This window comes from Microcebus murinus, chromosome 25, assembly GCF_040939455.1.
Source record: "Microcebus murinus isolate Inina chromosome 25, M.murinus_Inina_mat1.0, whole genome shotgun sequence".
NCBI lineage: Eukaryota > Metazoa > Chordata > Mammalia > Primates > Cheirogaleidae > Microcebus > Microcebus murinus.
In genome coordinates, this window is record NC_134128.1 from 5890192 (window position 1) to 5909457 (window position 19266).

At 37.1% G+C, this 19266-nt stretch overlaps 1 protein-coding gene across 1 annotated transcript in view; it reads right to left on the reverse strand.

Annotated features, from left to right (window-relative positions):
- The window catches only part of GPR158 (G protein-coupled receptor 158), a 349181-nt gene that overhangs the window by 57401 nt on the left and 272514 nt on the right, over positions 1-19266 (reverse strand). The gene's annotated exons all lie outside the window — the stretch shown is intronic.

Sequence of the window (19266 nt, forward strand, 5' to 3'; positions counted from 1 at the left end):
CCCTCATTCTAGCAATACCAAGAATGACATTACCTAAACTCTCTCTTGGTATTTCTCAAATACTTCTATATAAAGATATTAAACTAGTATTAAATTCTCAGAGACTGAAGAAAACACTGGACAAAAAGTGTTAAGAACAAATTTTTACTAAGTCTATGGTGAGGATACAGATAAAAATTTGCCTTCAGGATTAAAAATGTTTGGATTCAGCAAAAATAATTGATTTGAAACCCCCTTATTTTATTTACTGTTTTCACAAAACAAGTTACAATTCTATAAATTTGTATTCTGAGTTTCAGCTCATAAATTTTAGACATATTTCTCTTGTACAATTATTAATTATGCATCCTGTAAAGCATGTTTTGTTAAGAAATTTAAGCTGAAAGAAGAAGGGAAAACTTAGGGGGAAAAGACAGAGAAACACTGATAGAAGATCAAGGGATCTGGGAAGCATATGTGTTCCTTCTAATAGCAGAGACAGTGACAGATTAGAGATAGGGGTACAGGGATCTAAAGTCTAGAATATATAAAATCTCAAATATTTCTACTAGAAATGGCCTTAGAAATTATTCTGGAACAGAGGATTCCTAGGGGCTGCAAAATCCTGTGAGTAACGCTTTCCAATATCCGGCAAGTTTTCTCCAGGTAGTGAATGAACAAAAGTGAACCACCATAATACAGAAGTCTGTGTACTTTTTACTTTAAAAGAAATAATTACTCTTGAACTGTGTGGGAACTACTGAGATACCTTCTAACTGTTATTTCACAGATAAAGAAGTTCAGGATTTGTTACTGTAAGTGAAAGATTGAGTTAGCCAGAAATAAATGAAAGAGCAATAGCCATTTTTTGCCAGCATCCATGGGTGACATAAAAGTTTAAAAAATAATAGAAAATAAAATTCTAGTAAACTTAATAAAATGTATTATTAGAGATAGTTCAGCAAATGGTCAACTGGAACTCCTAATTTGGATGTACCAGACACAATGCTGGTGGTCTGAATCCCATCTCCCTGGGTTTTGATTCTGGCTCTATTCTTTATTACTTGTGTGACTTTGACAATTTATTTAGCATTGCCTTGCTATGCCTTAGTTGTCCCACATGTAAAATGGACACAATACTACTTCCTCCTGGAAATATTTTGAAATTGAGATGTGACAGTGTGTGACACGCAGTCAAACACAATGCCTGGTACAGCAAGTAAATGGTAAGTCCTGGCTAATATTACTAAGAGAGTTGATTTATTTATGCTTTGTTCTAAAAGTTACCATTCTCATTGCAGTATAACAACATCCCATCATCTCAGTGAATTCTTTTCAGATCACCCAGCCACTACTTTTGAATTCCTACAATTGCTTTTTGACTGTATATTTTCCTACTGTGTCTCATATTGCAGTTCTCTGCGTGGGTGTCTGCGTCAAGTGTGAAAGCGAGGAAGGGAATGCTTCTCCATATATTCTGTATGCTTCACAAACAGAAAATTTATACATATTAAATATTTGCTCAGTGATCTATTTTAGCTATTTTTAAAAAGAAAATGTTATCTTCAAGTAAGCTATTTGAAAACTCTGATTAGGATTCACTAATCATTGTTATTCTAATTTGCATATTCAATATTTATTTATTCCATGTGAGGCAGTAGGGTTTTGGAGGCCATAAAAATAAATCAGGTGTGGATTAGGTCCTTAAAGAGGTTATAATTTAATAGAGTGGATATTACATGTAAATGATACAAATAATGGTATGATCATACTAAATATTTATGCAGCACTAAAGCATTTTTGCATATATTTACTCATTTAATCCTCTCAATACCTTAGAAAGTAGGGACTTTTATTTTACAGAATAGGAATGAGGAACAGAGAATGTAAGTAATGTACCCAGAGTCACACAGCTAGGAAGTGCCAGAGCCAGGATCTGAATCTAGGCCCTTTGGATCGCGAGTTGATGCTCATAAGACCTATGCTGTCTTGCCTCTCTAACTGGCTCTACTAAACGGGTAAAGTGAATTGCATTATAATGAGGATTCAAAAAAAGAGAAAGTACTTGCAGTAGAAATAAGTAAAATTATTCTGGGAGGGTTGACATCTGAGCCAGAAGCAAAGGAGGAACAGGTGCAAGTGCACAGGCAAAGAGGGAAAGCCCAGGGAGCCCAGGACAAAGGCCTGCTGTGGGAAAGTTCCGGAGTGTGCCGTGTACGGTTACAGTCAGGAGGACGTAGAGAGAAGCACTGCAAAGAAAGCTTTAAAAGAGAAATGGGGCAAGATCATTGTAAGCTTTGAATAATAGGGTGAAGAATGCAGATTTTATCCCAAGAGTAGTAGACATGCCACTATTCTGAGTTGAGATCAGAAGTGCGTGCCACGGAGTCCACGTGGCAGCAGCACGTAAGAGGACTGGTTCGACTCCATTTTTGACTCCATAGTAGTGTTGGATTTAAAACCACAGAAAATAAAAAGTATTTATTGCAGCTTTACATTTATGCAATTACTATACACATGAGAGAGGATATGATTGTGATTATATGTCTTTATATAACCATGATCTAGAACATATTACTTAGTTCTTAACTATTACTCCAAAACAACAAAAAATGAATATATTAATAGACTAAAAGTATAAAATATAGAAGTAACAGTTTAAAATTTATAAAATACAGCAGTAAGATTTGGGGGTTACTGTGGCAGTAGATATGATGTGCCCAACACATCCTCTCCAAAATTCCCAATAGAATACACTTGAAAATGTAAAAAGAGTTAAAAGGGGTCACAGCTCTAAAAACTAAGGGCAAAGAAGACAAGATTCCTCTTAGTCTTAGTGGTGATTCTACTTGCTGCTTGTTAGATCTTATTGAATTAAGAAGTGCCTTTTAAATAAAACACCACATGCCTCCTTCTCTGAATGAGAACAAGATCTGAAACTCCAGAGATAACAGGGAACCATTTTTATTCATACTCCTTGCTGGAGTCTAACCCTGAGACCCATAGGTTTTTACTAAATAAAATAAACATATTTTAAAAACCCTGGTCATGCCCCAACTGTGCAGGAACTGTTTCTACACAGCCAGTCCTGGAGCCTCCTAGTCAATTACTGCCCCCCATCCCCATCCCTATCAGCTCCTCTCCTCTCTGTCCATGCATGGGTTAGAGTGCACAGGATGCAGCACTGCATTCGGAAATGTGACACTCAGCTGCTTAAGGAAAAGCACAGCAAGGTGGAGAGAACCATCATGCTGAGAAAGTGCATGACAGAAAGTACAGGTACCCTCTCTGGTAGATAAATGGTATTATCTACCTGGGTTCAAAGCAAATGATGTAAGAGGAGTATAAAATAAAAAGCCATGAGATACCCACAGCATGCATACAGAGAAGGATAATGTGAAAAGTTACTTGAACGGAGAAATTTTTAAAAAGATGCCAAGAGATCTAGGAAGGCTGCCTTCTCAGAGTCCAATCCATCATCAAGTTCGTAATTCTGGGATTGCTGCACACAGCTCACCACTAAAACTGCTGGGAAATTACTCTTTTGGTTGTAATAATTTTAAACAATAAGGAAAATATGATATGGTCATGTTGGGTTGGAAGACATAGTTTGTATCTTTTCAAGTATATATGTCTATGTTTAAGTTGTGACTAAGGAAGAATGAAGACTTCAGGTAAAACCTGGTAGATTGAACATGTTATATCTGATACTTCTGAAGAGCCTACTTAAATGACTGTAAAGCACTTGAGACCAAAAAGAGTATGTGTAGAAATGACAAGAGATGATAGATATCAACATAATTCTGAAAGATGGAAAGTGGAAAGCATGTGGCAAGGTATAAACAGATGAAGACATCAAAGAAAAACGAAATCTGGTCCTGGAGAGAAGGAAGCAACTCAGAGGTCCATTTCACAGTCTCATTTTTAGGGGGTGGAGAGGGATTGGTAACAATAACATCATCTAATGAATGTCTTCTATGTTCCTGTTACTTTTTAAGTGCCTGAAATAAAATAACTTATTTATTCCTTACCACAATCCTGTGATATAGGTATTATTATTATTCCCACTTTATATATGAGGAAGTGGAGGCACAGAGAAATTAAGGAATTTGCCCATGGTCATTTAGCCAGTAAGTGAGGTTTAAACTCAGAGTCTGGAGCCTGAGCTCATTATCACTCTGCTTTCCAGAGGAGTGAAAGGATAAACTGGTCTACAGGTGTTTTTAATTTCACAATGGCTAGGCCTGCTGATACTAGTGTACAGCCCAGAAGCATGCCACACGTGGAACTGGTATAGACAAATCTCAGACTAAGACTAGGAAAGGATGAGGAAAATGTCTAAGAACTACTAAAATGCAGCACGAATTTTATTTCTAGAAAAGTATGCTATATACACATTCATAAAAAAGTAAAGATATATATCCAAAAATATGCACTAAAGCATATTTCACAACAGCAAAAACACTGAAAACACTCTCCACCCATAGAAGACAAGTTAAATAGTGTAATTCATATTATAGCCATACAACAAAAAACCATAACATTTAAAATAATCAAGTGGATCTGATTTTGTTGATAGGAAAATATCTTTATAGAAATTGTTAAATGAAAAGAAAGTTGCAGAATAGTATTAAAATGTGATTCTGCTTGTATATATATCAAAAGGAATGTCTGGATGCACCCAACGGATTATGAAGACTATTTACCTTTGAGTGGGTGGACTGGGAAGTGAGAAAGCAATGAGGGAGAGGGAGATTTTTACTCTTTAACTTCTATACTTTAGTATTACTTGATTTTTTTCACAATGAGAATATATCACTTTTATAATAAAGGAATAAAAATGCATGAAAGGATTTCTGATTACTTGATTTATAATCACTATAAATGTCTGGTTCTTAAAATGAAGCGTAGAGGGTGGTTTCTCATACTGGGGATCAAAGACAGAATGAAGAAAGTACCATATGTAATATCTGTGAGGTGACATTATGTGGTGGTGGCAAGATACAGAAAGTGACCTAAGACAAACTACAGAATCTTAAGAAGCCTAGAACTTAAAAAACAAAAATGCAACAGAATTCACAGAAAAAGAATTGAGATAAGGCACAATACATAACAAAATAACACAAGACAAAAATCTTTTTTAAAGCCAAGAAAAGAATACACAAAAAAACACGGACATTGTACCATTCCTAGTCCTTAACACAGTCCCTACCCCTGGGCAGTGGCCCATCTGTCTAACTTAGTATCGTGGCTCATCCTTTCCATAGCTAGTGTTGCACAGACAATTGACTGGAAAAACAAAACTGTCTTTCTGTTTAGAATCCAAAGATTCATATCAATAGTCCCCCTTACCAATTTGGTTAAAGAAAGTGTGCAAAACAAAAACAACAGGCTCCATAAACCACAACTTAAGCTGAAAGCCTAAAATAGTAATCATGGAAACTACAGGGACAACCCAGCTTAGAATTGGCCTATGAGTTCACATGTTTCCCTCTGTGGAGAAGTCGCCACTTCCAGTCCCAACTCTCCAGCTCTGGGCAGAAATAAGCATCTATTTCTTGAGAAGCAGGGTGGTACAGTGGAAAGATGACCACCTGGATCTGGGGACTCAAGGGCCTGCTCTGCCACGTACTAACTGCAAGACACCCTGACCATCTCCTGCATCATCTGGAAAGCTAAGTTCATTATGCCCCTCCCCTCCTCCCCCAAGGATGAGAAAAATGTATGGAAAGCACTATGTCAACTACAGTGGTATAATTTCCTCCTATATTTATTCCTTAAAGATTGATGCAAAACCCTTTTTATTCCTGTTCAAAGTGAGCATTAGGTGATTCTACCAGATCTTTATAAATTCTCTCTTAATGGCAAATTACCATAAACAATACCAAATCCCTAGGTTGTGGGAGCTGCTTCGCCAGCTCGCTTCAGCCTGACTCACTGCCCCATCCCTTTTGAGACGACACATTCCTATTATTCAGCTCCAAATAAAAGAGGGCTGAAAATAAATATCTATGTGTAACTATAGGTTGCCACAATAGCACTTCAGAATTTGTCAGTAAGCAGTAACAAATTTTCTCAATATATTTCTAATCCTCCTCCTATTCACTTCCCTCTTCTAGAGTACTCTGTGTAGCAAATAATCATTACTAATAATAAAAACCATCATGTACACAGGGTTTTTACTGTTTATGACAAACCTGATTTTTCTCTTTTCCTGACTTGAGATTCTTCGGAGGTTAAGTGACTTACTTGCACAAGACAAGACTGCTTAAACATGTTAAAGGTGGAATTACCCTAAATTATCAACATTTTCACAGAAGGTTCCCTTTTCTTTTTAAAGTATTTGGTCTCTAAAAGTTGCATCCCTTATTGGCAAAAGTCAAGTTACTGTCACACAACCTAAGTGTTTCAAGGTTGATGTTCTTCAGATCATTAACTATTCTTCTACATTTAAACACAGACCTTCTCCCTTTGAAATTCAATCAATATGTGTTGTGGCCCATTTGCAGGACAGAGGATGAACACAGAACATAAAACACAAATGTGCAGAATACAAAGAAAAACGCAGACACACATACAAATGGTTGACTCGGGTAATAATACACTGGGTTCATTTTATTTTTATACTCTAAAAGATTAAAGTTAGTTCCTTGTATGTAACCACCCAGGCATGGCAGGGATTGCCGTAAATTCCGGAATAGCCTTAGGGAAGCAGATATACCCTGACTCAGAATTTCAAGGTGGTTACTCTAGGCACTAGGTATAGATAAAGGACCAAGATTAGCAAGGATGGGCAAGGTGAGCCACAGGGGGCATTTCTCATCCCCAGCTTCTGTTAGGGTGACCCCCTAAGATCTTCGGCTGAACCCCGGCGGCTGTGCCTGGCTTAGGTCACCCCTCCCTTGAGGGGTCTTACCCGACATTGACTAACCAGCCATCTTATGGAGTGTACGCAGCAATCACAGGAACAATATGTTTATCATGTGGCCTCCAGACCCCTAATGCCATGGGGCAGGGCTGCTCTTGCTACTTGCAGCTCTGGCCCTTTGTTATGCCTCTAGGCAACACCTTTATTTATCACAAGGACCTTGTCTGGAACAGATTACTTTCAAACACTCTGGGCAGAACACTTACATTACTCACTAACTTTAATTCTTAAACTAGGAAAATATATGTCAGTCCCCTACAAATATACGCCCCTCCCACTGGCTGGCTCATCTCCATAAGCTGAACTCTCAGGTACTTCTCATGCATAGAAGCATCTGCTTGCTGGCATCTTCTTCCTTCAACTCCTGCCCTTATCCTCTGGAATTCGGTGCACCCCAACTTTACAATTCCTCTACTTCCTCTACTCTTTTACCTCTAGTCTTCCTCAGTGACTTATACCCAATGGCCTTGTCTTGGATCTTGGTATCACCTGGAAAAGTTCTGTCATTAAAATCTCTTCCTGTCTCACAAAAAGCCTTTCCCCCCCTATCTTCTCATGCCCTTATTTCAACTGCCCCTGGTATTTAGTCTAGCTGGGCTCTTTAACCCCTGCATTGCTCTCTCCATATCGGTCCCCTGCTGGGTTCTATCCCCCTACCCACCCTGATCCCATGGGAGACATTTCAACAGCGTTTCTGCTATTGCTCTCAGGCGCATCATTTCTATCCATCAGCTGCATCTGCACCGTTTAATCTGTTATTCCTACTCCTGGAATGTCAAGTGTGAAGGGAGAAAATGCTAAAACCCCAGAATTGGCACTATTACATATTTATGTTTTGCAACATCAGCTGAACACTCAACACAATGTAGCAATTATTTTTCTTGTCCTGGTTGATTTAGTAAATCATTATCCTGATAGCCCATCCTCCTCGAATGCAGTTAGTTCTGGTGCTAAATGAAATCCAAACACCACGTTGGTATGGCCCAAACATTCGGACCCTGACCCTCAGCTCCCACTTCCTGCCACACCCCCAAGACTCACTTTGGCACATCATCTCTGAACACACTAGACTTTCTCACATGACTATAGCTTTGCTGTTCCACCTGCTCTGGAATGTTCTTAGTTCTTTACTTAGCAAACTCCAACTTGTTCTTTAATATCTAGCTCAAATATCACCTCTTAGGGAAGGGAAGCTTTCTACATCTTTCCAAGGACAGTTAGTAGCTTCATGATCTGTGTGGAATTTACTACATAGTTTAAAATATAGTTGTTTGAATCTTTGTATCTCCCTTATCAGATATTCCTTAAGAGTATAGCTTGTATCCCCAGCACAGGGAATGTCTGACACGGTGCCCATTGTTGACACAACTTAGTGTCCCAAGCACAGTGCCTGGAACATCAATATTTGTTTGCTGAACAAGTGAATAAATCCAAGTTTGCTGTCCACCTACCCTTCTGATTCACCACATTTAAATCATCACCAAAGCAGATCATTTTTACTTCAGATATTGTTTTTAAATTTTGCACTATTTCCACTACTGCTACTTTAGTTCATGCCTTTATAATTTCTCATGTGGATCCTCTTTTAATATAATTGGAATTTATCTCCTTGTCATTAGCCCATTCTTCATATTTTTCTAGGGTTTTCTATTCAAAGTACAAATCTGATAATATCCCACTGCTGCTTAGAAACCACTTTTGGCTTTTTTTCTTAAAGTTTACATTGCTTATAATGGCACATACATTTCCCTTCTATGTCCCTGCCATTCTTCATCAATCCTCTCCTTCAATACCAATCTAACATGTACCTATATTCTAGCCACATGGAGTTTATCAGCCCTAAATAAACACAGACTTCCATAACTCTGCGCCTGTCTTTCTGCCATTATTCCTGGAGTGTTCTCTTCCCTTTCTTTGCCCAGGAACCTCCCTGATCATTATTCCAGAGAGCAAATGCTTCCTCCTTTCTGTAGCCTTTCCTCTATTCCACAGATAGGAGTTCCTTTCTCTATGCTTCCCGAGCCTTTTGCGCAGACCTTCATTTTGGAACATAGCACATTCCTTTGTGACGCTATTATTACATCTCTCCCTTCCACTGGACAGTGTGTTCAGTTTATGCTTATTGAATGAATGAAGGAAAGTGCTTCTTATTTAGGAATCATCAGGTCCAAATTCAACCACCTCTTTAGGTTTAACAAACTCAGTGCTTCAACACTCTTAGAATTATGCGAACTTGTCCAAATCACAAAGAAAAGGAGGAGTTCTTGGAAGAGCCTTTGGTAAGAGTCGCAGCATATGATCTGCTACTTGTCCTCTTGGTGCCATAAACAAGATAGGTGCAACTAGGATGTGTTATTAATGCAAATGAAAAATCTTAACACTTCCAGTAAAAGAATAAATTATTTTAAAATATCTTTCTTACTAATCATCAGAAGGCCTAAAATATTTACCATTAGAATCACTTTTTTATTTTCAAAAGATCCCTATAGAAATTTATCTGAAAGGATTATGGTGATTACAATTAACTGACAGCCACTTAAGACAGAGTAAGTTCCTGGAGAAACAGGCACGGGATGGGTGAGTTTTGATGGAAAGCAGAAGAGAAGAAAGTATTCAGGACGTGGCCTCCTGCTCAGATGGGGAGATCTCAGAGAGGCCATCTCCAGGACACCAGGCAGAGCGGACGCCGAGGCTGGGGGGCTTGGTCCTGATGCAGACAGTAGTGCTCAAGGAGAGACAGAGGGAGACCGGAAAGGAGACGGACTGATCCGGGACCTGTTTCCCATTGCTTCCTCTAGAGATGTCTTACCTCTCCAGCAGTGTCATCACATCGAAATTGTTTAATTCAAGCAAGACCTTAAACAGAATTTTTTTCTCGGCTTATGTGCTTATTTATCTGGATAATGGCTAAGCTTTGTTTATGTTCTACAGTTTTAAACTTTCCTGCCTGCTGGGCTCTCACTGGCCGCAGAATGCTCTTGCTGCAGGACGTCCTCTGCGGGGAGGTGGGGCGAGGATATTCAGCTGCAAACACTTCAAAAGCCCGTCAGATGGGCCTCCTGCCTTCCCAGTGTCCAGTCGGGTGTGAGGTCCTGCGGCTTCTACATCTGTAATAACACTTTATCACTGTGGGCCATTTTGAGCTGCTCTTGAACTTCATAGAAACGAAATCAAAGAATGCATATTCTTTTGTGAGACTGAATGACTACCACGTTCTCGGTGCAGTAACCAGCTTCACATTGGTGTTAGGATACTCCCACATACTGGGAAAACCCTTGGAAATTTTTAAACACTTTTCACTTTTCATATGTATTATCTCATTGAAGAAGCCACACAGCTACAGTTCTACTTCCGGTCAGGAGAAGGAAACCATCCCAGAATTATAAGGAGGAAAGAATATGCACAAAGATCTTTGGCTGCCACCTGAACCCCAGCCTCTCCTCCTACAACGTACAAGGAGGGCTGAGGAGGCAAAAGCCACTGTTCCTGGGGGAGTGGAATGACACTAGTTTGTGGTTATGTCACACTAAAGCAGTTAGATATGAAAGGCCAGCAGATTTTGGTTTTTTCTAACTCAAACTGATGGAAGAGTGAGATAAAAATGTGTGAAAACTTGTTGGTTGCTTGGCAGCTGTTGGAAAGAGAGAGAGAAGCAAGAGAAAAACATGGCAGAACAGGGCAGATCTAGGCAATGGAACCAAGGCCTGTTACCCAACACAGAAGAAAACTACTGAAGGTGAAAGGTCAGGCCCACATCTCCAACAGCCAGGGATGAAAGCTATTGTACGAGTGGCCCTTCTCCACCTGAGCACTCACTAGGCCAAGAGATGATGACATTTCTGTGTTTCCTTTAACTCTACCTGAATATTCACAACTAAGTTACTGTGGTTTTGTGTTTCATCACCATTTTTTTGGTACTGTTATTGGATTACTAATCCTTCCTTTGTGCTTTTATTTTCTACTTGTCTATGCTAGTAAAAGAACAAACCTGGAGTAACCAGGGCGACTCCAGTGCAGCCGGCCACCCTCCCCTCCCTGCACCAGGGGCTTCCTAAGGATGCCTTTTGATGAGCAGAAGTCTTTACTTCCCATAAATTCCAAATTATTCATTTTATATTTTATGTTCACTGATTTATGTGTCTTCTCAATGAAATTGTTGCCTAACCTAAGGTTGTCATCATTTCCCCCATATATTTATCCAGTTGTTTCAGCACCATTTATTGAAAAGACTTTACTTTCCCTGTTGAAGTACCTTGAAGCTTCATAAAAAAATCAAGTGATTTTTGATGTGTGTAGATCTATTTCTGGCTTCTTTATTTTGACCCATTGATCTATTTATCTATCCTTAGGCCAATTAACACTGCAAATCCTCTAGCTTTGTTCTTTCTAAATGCTTATTTTGCTAGTCAAGATCCTTTACTTTTCCATATAAATTTTAGAATCAACTTGTCAATTACTACAAGAAAAGCCTGCTGGGGCTATGATTACAATTGCAATGGCTCTACAGACCAATTTGAAGAGAACAGATACCGTTTAATTCATGAACATCACGTTTCTCCATTTATTTAGGTTTCTTTGTCTTCTCTCAACAATATACTGTAGTTTTCAGTGTAGATTTCTTGCACAATTTTTGATAAATTTATTTCTAAGTATTTAGTGCTTTTAGATACTACTGTGAATGTAATTTTAAAATATTCACTTTAAGTTGTTTGCTACAGTATATAGGAATAATTGGTTTTTGCATACTGACTTTGTATCCTACAACCTTGCCAAATTCACTTATTAGTTCTAGTGTTGTAGATTTCTTCAGATATTTTAAAGCAAACAATTATGTTGTCTGTGAATAAAAAAAAGTTTTAATACTTCCTTTCCAATTTGTGGCCTTTTATTTCTTTTTTCTTGCCTATTCCTTTAGCCAGGACCTCCACTGTGATGTTTAATGAAGATAGTTTAAACAGATATCCATGCCTTGTTCCTGATCTTAAGGAAAGTGTGCATTATTTCACTATTAACTATGGTTTAAGTTGGTGCTCTATATCATACTGAGGAACAGTTTTCCTATTCCTTGTTTACCTAGAGGTTTTTATCATAGATGCATGCTGAACTTTATCAAATGCTTTTTCTGCATCTATTAGGATGATCATATGAATTTTCTCCTTTATCCTGTGACTATGGTGAACTACATACATTATTAATTTTAAAAAAATATATTAACATTGAATTGCTGGGATAAACACCACTTGGCCATAATGTATTATAACTTTTATATATTTCTAAATCCAATTTGCTAATATTTTATTCAGGAATTTTGAATAGGTTCAAAATTGAATAGGTTTTGAATTGTTTATTAGGTTCTTTTCTTATAATAATAGTCAGATTTTGAGGTTGGCTCGGTAAAATGAGTTGGTATCAGAGTAGGGGTATAATATGTCTTAGGAAGTGTTCCCACTTCTTCTATTTTATTAAAGAATTATTTAAGATAGACACTATTTCTTTCTTAAATGCCTGATAGAAATGGCTAAAGACAAGTTGGCCTATGTTCTGGGAAGTTTTTTCTACAAATTTAATTTATATAATATGAATATGCCTATTCACATTTTCTATCTCATCTTCTGTCAATTTCAGGAATTTGTCTTTTTCAAAAAATTTGGTCATTTCATTTAGGTTGTAGAATTTTTGACATGAAGTGTTATTGTAATATTGCCTTATTATTTTTTTAATGTCTGAAGGATCTTTAGTGATATTTTCTTTTTCATTCCTGATATTGGTAATTTGTGTATTTCTTTTTTTCCTTGATCAGTCTTGCCAGGGACTTATCAACTTTATTACTTAAAAAAATCAGTTTGGGGTTTTAATTTTCTCCACTGTTTGTCTGATTTCTAATAGGTTCTTATCTTTATTATTCCCATTCTTCTACTTATTTTTTCAGACAGATTTGTAAGATGGAATCATAACTCATATTTTTTTCTAACACTAGCCCTTTATTCTATAAAGTTCCCTAGAAGCACTGCTTTGGCTGCATACCACTAATTTCGATATCAAGTATTTTCATTATTATTCAATTTGAAATATTTCCTATTTCCATTGTGATTTTCTTGGTTTAAAACCTGGCTGTTTAGAAATTGTTTGATTTCCAGTTATTTGAGGCTTTTATAGTTAACATTATTACTAATTCAAACTGAAGTCATAGACTATACCTCTCATGATCTCCATTTTTAAAAGTTTATTGGGATCTATTTTATGGCACACCATATAGCTATCTTGGTGAACATTTCATGTGTACTTTAAAAAAAATGTGTATACCGTTTTGGCTATAACGTATAAATATCAATTAGGGCAAGTGTTTCAAATCTTCTACATTGCTATTGGGTTTTTTCATATGGTTGTATTATTTATTGTTATTTTACACAGAGGTGTAAAAACCTCTGATTGTGAGTTTATCCCTTTATCCTTTTAAATTATAATTTTTCCCTTTATTCATTTTGAAGTTCTCTTATTATACACATATATGTTTAGGACTGTCATGGCTTCCTGATGAGGTGAAATTTTATAATTATGATAAAAATGTCCTTCTTTATCTCTTTTAATATCCCCTTTCTTTAAGTCTATTTTGTCTGCTATTAACATAACCACTCTAATTTTCTTATGATTACATCTTTTTCAATTATATTACTTTCATCCTAGCTACATAATTAAAGTACATCTCCTGTAGACAGCATGGTTGGGGTTTGCTTTTTTACCAGTCTGGCCTAAAGTGCTATCCAGCCTGTGAGCGGGCTTCCAAAGCCTGACACGCTTTGCACACCAGGCCATCAGCCTTACTTCACCTAGGATTCTTTCTTGCTTGCCCGGCAATGGTACATCAGTTCTTCCTTGGTAACCCAGTAAATTTCTTTGCCACCCACTGGGCTACAAACACACCTGCAACAAAATTTGAACTCCAGCTTTGCAGGGGAGCTCCTTTCCAACTTTGTCCTTTCTTGGGTACTCTCCCTCAGCCTGAGGACCTTACTTAGAGTTCTCTTTATGTCTTTATAGTCACTTCCCTACTATAGTTTGATAACTATTTATATAAACTACCACTGTCCAAATGACTATATAGTTTCTGTCTCACGATTGGACCAGATGGGTACATTCTCCTCCTATGGCTCCCTCCTTTTCATAATTTACCCCTTCAATTTCCAGCTTCTCTAGAAGAATTAAACTATATTCTCTGATACCTCAAGACAAACAGATTTCAGTTTTTTGTTAAAGCTCTTGCCTCCACACACTGGATACTGCGGGAATGAATGCCCTTCAGAGAAGAGTCAAATAATATAGACCCGACCTGTGCAGTTCCCTTATTAAAGGGTTAAATTTCTTCCAGTTTCTGTCTGCTTTTGACAGTTTTTCAGTTCTTTCAAATAATTGTGTTTTTATGTTGTCTGTGGTTTTTAACTGTTATTTCTGTTATTTGAACCAGAATTGCTATAAGGCTTTTATAATCAGCTTCACTGCAATGTAATTTACATTTCATACCATTCATTCATTTAAAGTATATTCACAGAGTTGCATGACCATTACCACAATTGATTTTCAAACATTTCACCACCCTGAAGAGAAACCGCATAACGATTAGCAATCATTCCCCTTTTATCCCCTGCCATAGGCAACCACCAATCTACTTTCTGTCTCTATAAATTTGCTAATTCTGGACAATTCATATAATGGAATCATACAATCAATATATGCTCTTTTTAAACTGCCTTCTTTGATTTAGCATAATGTTTTCACAGTTCATCCATATTGCAGTATGTATCAGTACTCCATTCCTTTTTATTGATGAATAATAGTCCATTGTATGATATAATACATCTTATTTATCCATTCTTCAGTGGATGGCCATGTGAGCTATTTCCACTTTTTGGCTACTCAACATTCATATATAAGTCTTTGTGAGGACATATGTTTTCATTTGTCTTAGTTATATACCTAAGAGTGGAACTGCTGAGTCATCTGGTTAACTTTATTTTTAACATTTTGAGAACATTTCAAACTGTTTTAGAAAGTGATTGCACCATTTGAAATTCCTACCAGCAGTTGATACGGTTTCCAATTTCCCCACCTTCTTGCCAATACTTGTTATTGCCTATCTTTTTGATTACAGCCATCCCTGTGGGTGTGAAGTGGTACCCCATTGTGGTTTTGATTTGCATTTCCCTAGTGAGTAAGATGCTGAGCATCTTTTCATGTGCTTATTGGCCATCCTCTGGAGAAAGGTCTATTTAGATCCCTTGCCTATTTTAAGTTGTTTGTCTTTTTATTATTGAGTTGTAAGAGTTCATTATATATTCTGGATGCAAGTGCCTTATCAGATATGTGATATATAAATATTTTTTCTTATTCTGTGTGTTTTCTTTTCACTTTCTTGGTGGCATAATTTGTAACACAGAGTTTTTTATTTTGATGAAGTCCATCTTATCTTATTCTTTTGTCACTTGTGGCTTTGGTGTCATATCTAAGAAACCATTGCCTAATTCAAGGTCATAAATATTTATATCTATTTCCTTATGAGAGTTTTATAGTTTTAGCTCTTTCATTTAGGTCTATGATCTGTTTTAATATTTGTATATGGTATGAAGTAGGGATCCAACTTCATTATTCTGCATGAGGATATCCAGTTCTTCCTGGACTATTTATTAAAAAGACCGTTCTTTACCCATTGAATAGTCTTCATATCTTTCTCTTAACTGACCATAAATATAAGGACTTATTTGGGGATCTTTAAATTTTATTCCATTGACCTTTATGTCTTTACCATGCTGGTGCCACATTTTCTTGATTAGTGCAGCTTTGTAACAAGTTCGGTGGAAGTTAGGAAGTGTCAGTCTTCCAACTTTGTTTTTGAAATTGTTTTGGATACCACTGGCCTCTTGCATGTCCATATAAACTTTAGGATCAGCTTAGGAATTTTAGCAAAAAGATAGCTCGGTTTTTCATAGGCTTGTATTGAATCTGTAGATCAATTTGGGGAGTACTGACAACTTATTAAGTTTTCTAATCTATGAGTTCCATTTACATAGCTATTTACTATATTTCAATGATGTTTGTAGTTTTTAGTGTACAGTTCTGTACTTCTTTTGTTAGATTTATTTGTAAATATTTTATTCTTTTTTGATGCTATTTTAATGGAATTGTTTCATTAATTTCATTTTAGGATTGTGCATTGCTAGTATATAGAAATAAAGTTAATTTTATATGCTTATCTTGTATCCTGAAATTTTATTGAAGTTATTTCTACTTAGTTCTAATGGTCTTTTTTTGTGGATTCCTTAGGATTTTCTCTATATGAGATCATTTAATCTGAAAATAGTTTTACTTCTTCCTTTCTAAACTGAATATCTTTATTTTTCTTCTTCATTTTCTTGCCTAATTGCTCTAGCTAGAATCTCCAGCACAATGCTGAATAGAAGTTGTAACAGTGGACATGACTCTCTTGTTTCTGATCTTAGGGGAGGTATTCAACAGATGTCTGCTAGATCTAGTTGCTTTATACTATTTCCTTGTTGATCTTCTATTTCATTGTTCTATTAATTATTGAAAGGAGGATATTGAAGTCTACAGATATTTTGATTAAACTGTCTATTTTTCACGTACATGAGTTTCTGAAATTAGAAAAACTTATTAGAGAACTTAGGGAGTCCAGCTACTGGCCAAAAACATATATATGACTTCTCAGACCCAACCACAGGCAATTACAAAGGCTTTATCTAGCAGGCCTCCTGGGCACATCTACCCTTCCCACTTGATGCAGTCCTGATGCACTGCACTTGCTAAAGAGAGTTGCAGTCAAGGACCCAGGTCCCTTGACCAATCACACTCTAACTCCTATCTGCATTCTTAGCACAGGTGCCTCTATCCAAGATTTCTCCTCAACAGGTTTTCGTTCTGAGTCACTTTTTCATTCCTAGCCCTTGCTCCAGCCCTTGCGTATTAAGATCTCAGGAGTTTTTCCTTCATGGCTCCCACTGCAGTGAGACGATTCCCAAGGGCTGAGCCATCTGGTGCCTGGTGCCATCCCTTGGGAAAAATGGAATAGTGGGGAAGGCTGCCCTTTCTTTGGGTTAGCCTCTTGCTTATACTAAATGATTAAAGGCTTGACTGTTAACTTTCATTTTATTTTGTTACCTTAATCAGCTAGCTACTCTGAAACCTGGCAGCTCGGCTTGCTCCAGTTCAGCTTAGCTCCTGAGAATAATTTTTAATATGATTTTATCTTTTGAAGTAAAAGAAATTGACTGGGATCAATAAAACCTCACCATTTGCACACCACATAAATTAATAAATGTATACATTTTGTTATACTTGTGTTGGGTCCTTAAACATGACTTAAAACTTTATGCATATTAAGGAGAAGCTTCCTAATTTCCCTCCATTGTCCCACTGCCTCCTACCTTCTCCAGAGGCAAGCAATAAGATGAGTTTGACATACAGCCAGCCAGTACATGTTTTTCTACTTTTGTTCCATTATATGTATCCATAAATAATATATAACCTTATTTTGTGAGTTTTAAAACTTACATGCAAGTAGTAAATTGTGTATTAGCCTTCTGCAACTCACAGGTCTGTCTTTATAGTGAATTAAATTAAACAGATCCAATTTCCATCAAGACAGAGTTAAATCCAGATCTCTTTTCTCATCATTCATTTTCCTCCAACATCTATATCTCATTATGAAAGCCAAGGAGAATTTGATGGAAGTTTGCATTGCCGTCCACAGAGTTATAAGGAATAAGGAGGCTGGTACTCTGTTAGAAGATCTCTCTTTATGAAGAAATAAGCCTACAATGTCCTTGAAAACAACGCTCAAATAGATTTCCAGAGCTCTTTTGTTACATACCCTAACCATGCCAAGCAGTTGGTGGGTAACAGGATGAACAGGAACTAGTTCAAAATGCTCATTTGAATATTTGTGGACATCTCCCTAAAACCATTAAGGAATTACAGAAGGGAGAAGGGCTTCTGAGACCACCTATGCCAACTCTGTCAACTTACGAACTAAGAAGCTGAGATCCCCAAAGACTAAGCGACTTGTGCAAAGTCATACAATTGGCCAAACCAGGACTATAACTCAGTTCTGATTCCTAGTTCACTGCTTTTTATACTAATTACTAGTTATTAAACTAGGTTCTATGGAGACATCCCAAAGGTTACTGATAAAGGTGGAAGGAAAAGATCAAGCAAGTCTCTGGGCCCCTATCTCCTTTCACCCCCGATGCCTCAACTTTGAATAATTATCATCTTCTTCCCATCTATGTAGGATGCAATGACTCCTCCAATGCCTTTTGGCAACAGTTTTAATATGAGCTACTATTTGTAGGATGTTCTCTGCCATTGCTTTCACACCACCAGCAAGATGCCATTATTATTGCTAAACTCATTTGATAGAGTCTTGAAAATTCATCTAAATACTTAGAACTGGGACAAATTATCAAGTAATATTATTATCACCTTTGTATTCATTTACATATCATGCTAAAATATGTAAAACAGAGGGATTAACAACACAGCTATTTTAGTCTACTAAAGTGTAAAACTCCTGCATTGTATCAGCTTTGGAACTAATTTATTAGCCATCTAGGATATACATTTAGGATATACATCTAGGATATACATTTTTTTCCTTTGCACTATTTTATCAAAATAAAGGTACATTCACAAACACTGTTGGTTGTCTATTCAAACAAAATTCCTCTTCTTCATCACTACCAGAACTCAGATGTTATTCAAGGTTCCATCCCAGTGGCAGACTATATTTTCCAAAGATGAGCACACCAATCTATGTTTCATCCTACACGCCCTCCTTACAAAGTGGTGTTTATATGCCTCCTTGTATCTTGTAACTGCCTCATCCCACGGCGTATGCAGGAAGTGATATTATGGGACTTTAGAGGTTAGGTCATAAAAGGAAATACAGCTTACACCTGAATCTCTTTTTCTTGGCCTGCATATGCACTTTTTGTAAAGAAGTCAAGAACCCACAAGGAAAGACCAGGTGTGCATGTTCCCGCCACAGTTCCAGCTGTTACAGTTCTCCCAGGCAACAGGAAACATCAACATTAAATGTGTGAGCAGCTTTCAGAAACCTTAGCCTTTAAGCCTTCTAGCAGAAGCTGCAGACATGACGGAGCAGAGAGAAGGCATGCCTGCTACACCCTGTCAGAATTCTGGACTCACATTTCCCACGAGCACAGTAAGTGATTGTTTTATGTCACTAATTTTTGAGGTGATTTTTCATAGAGCCATAGTAACTGAAACAACCCTGCACTTACTCTGTATTTAGTCCCAGGGTGGAATCTCATTAAATTAAACATGTGGTT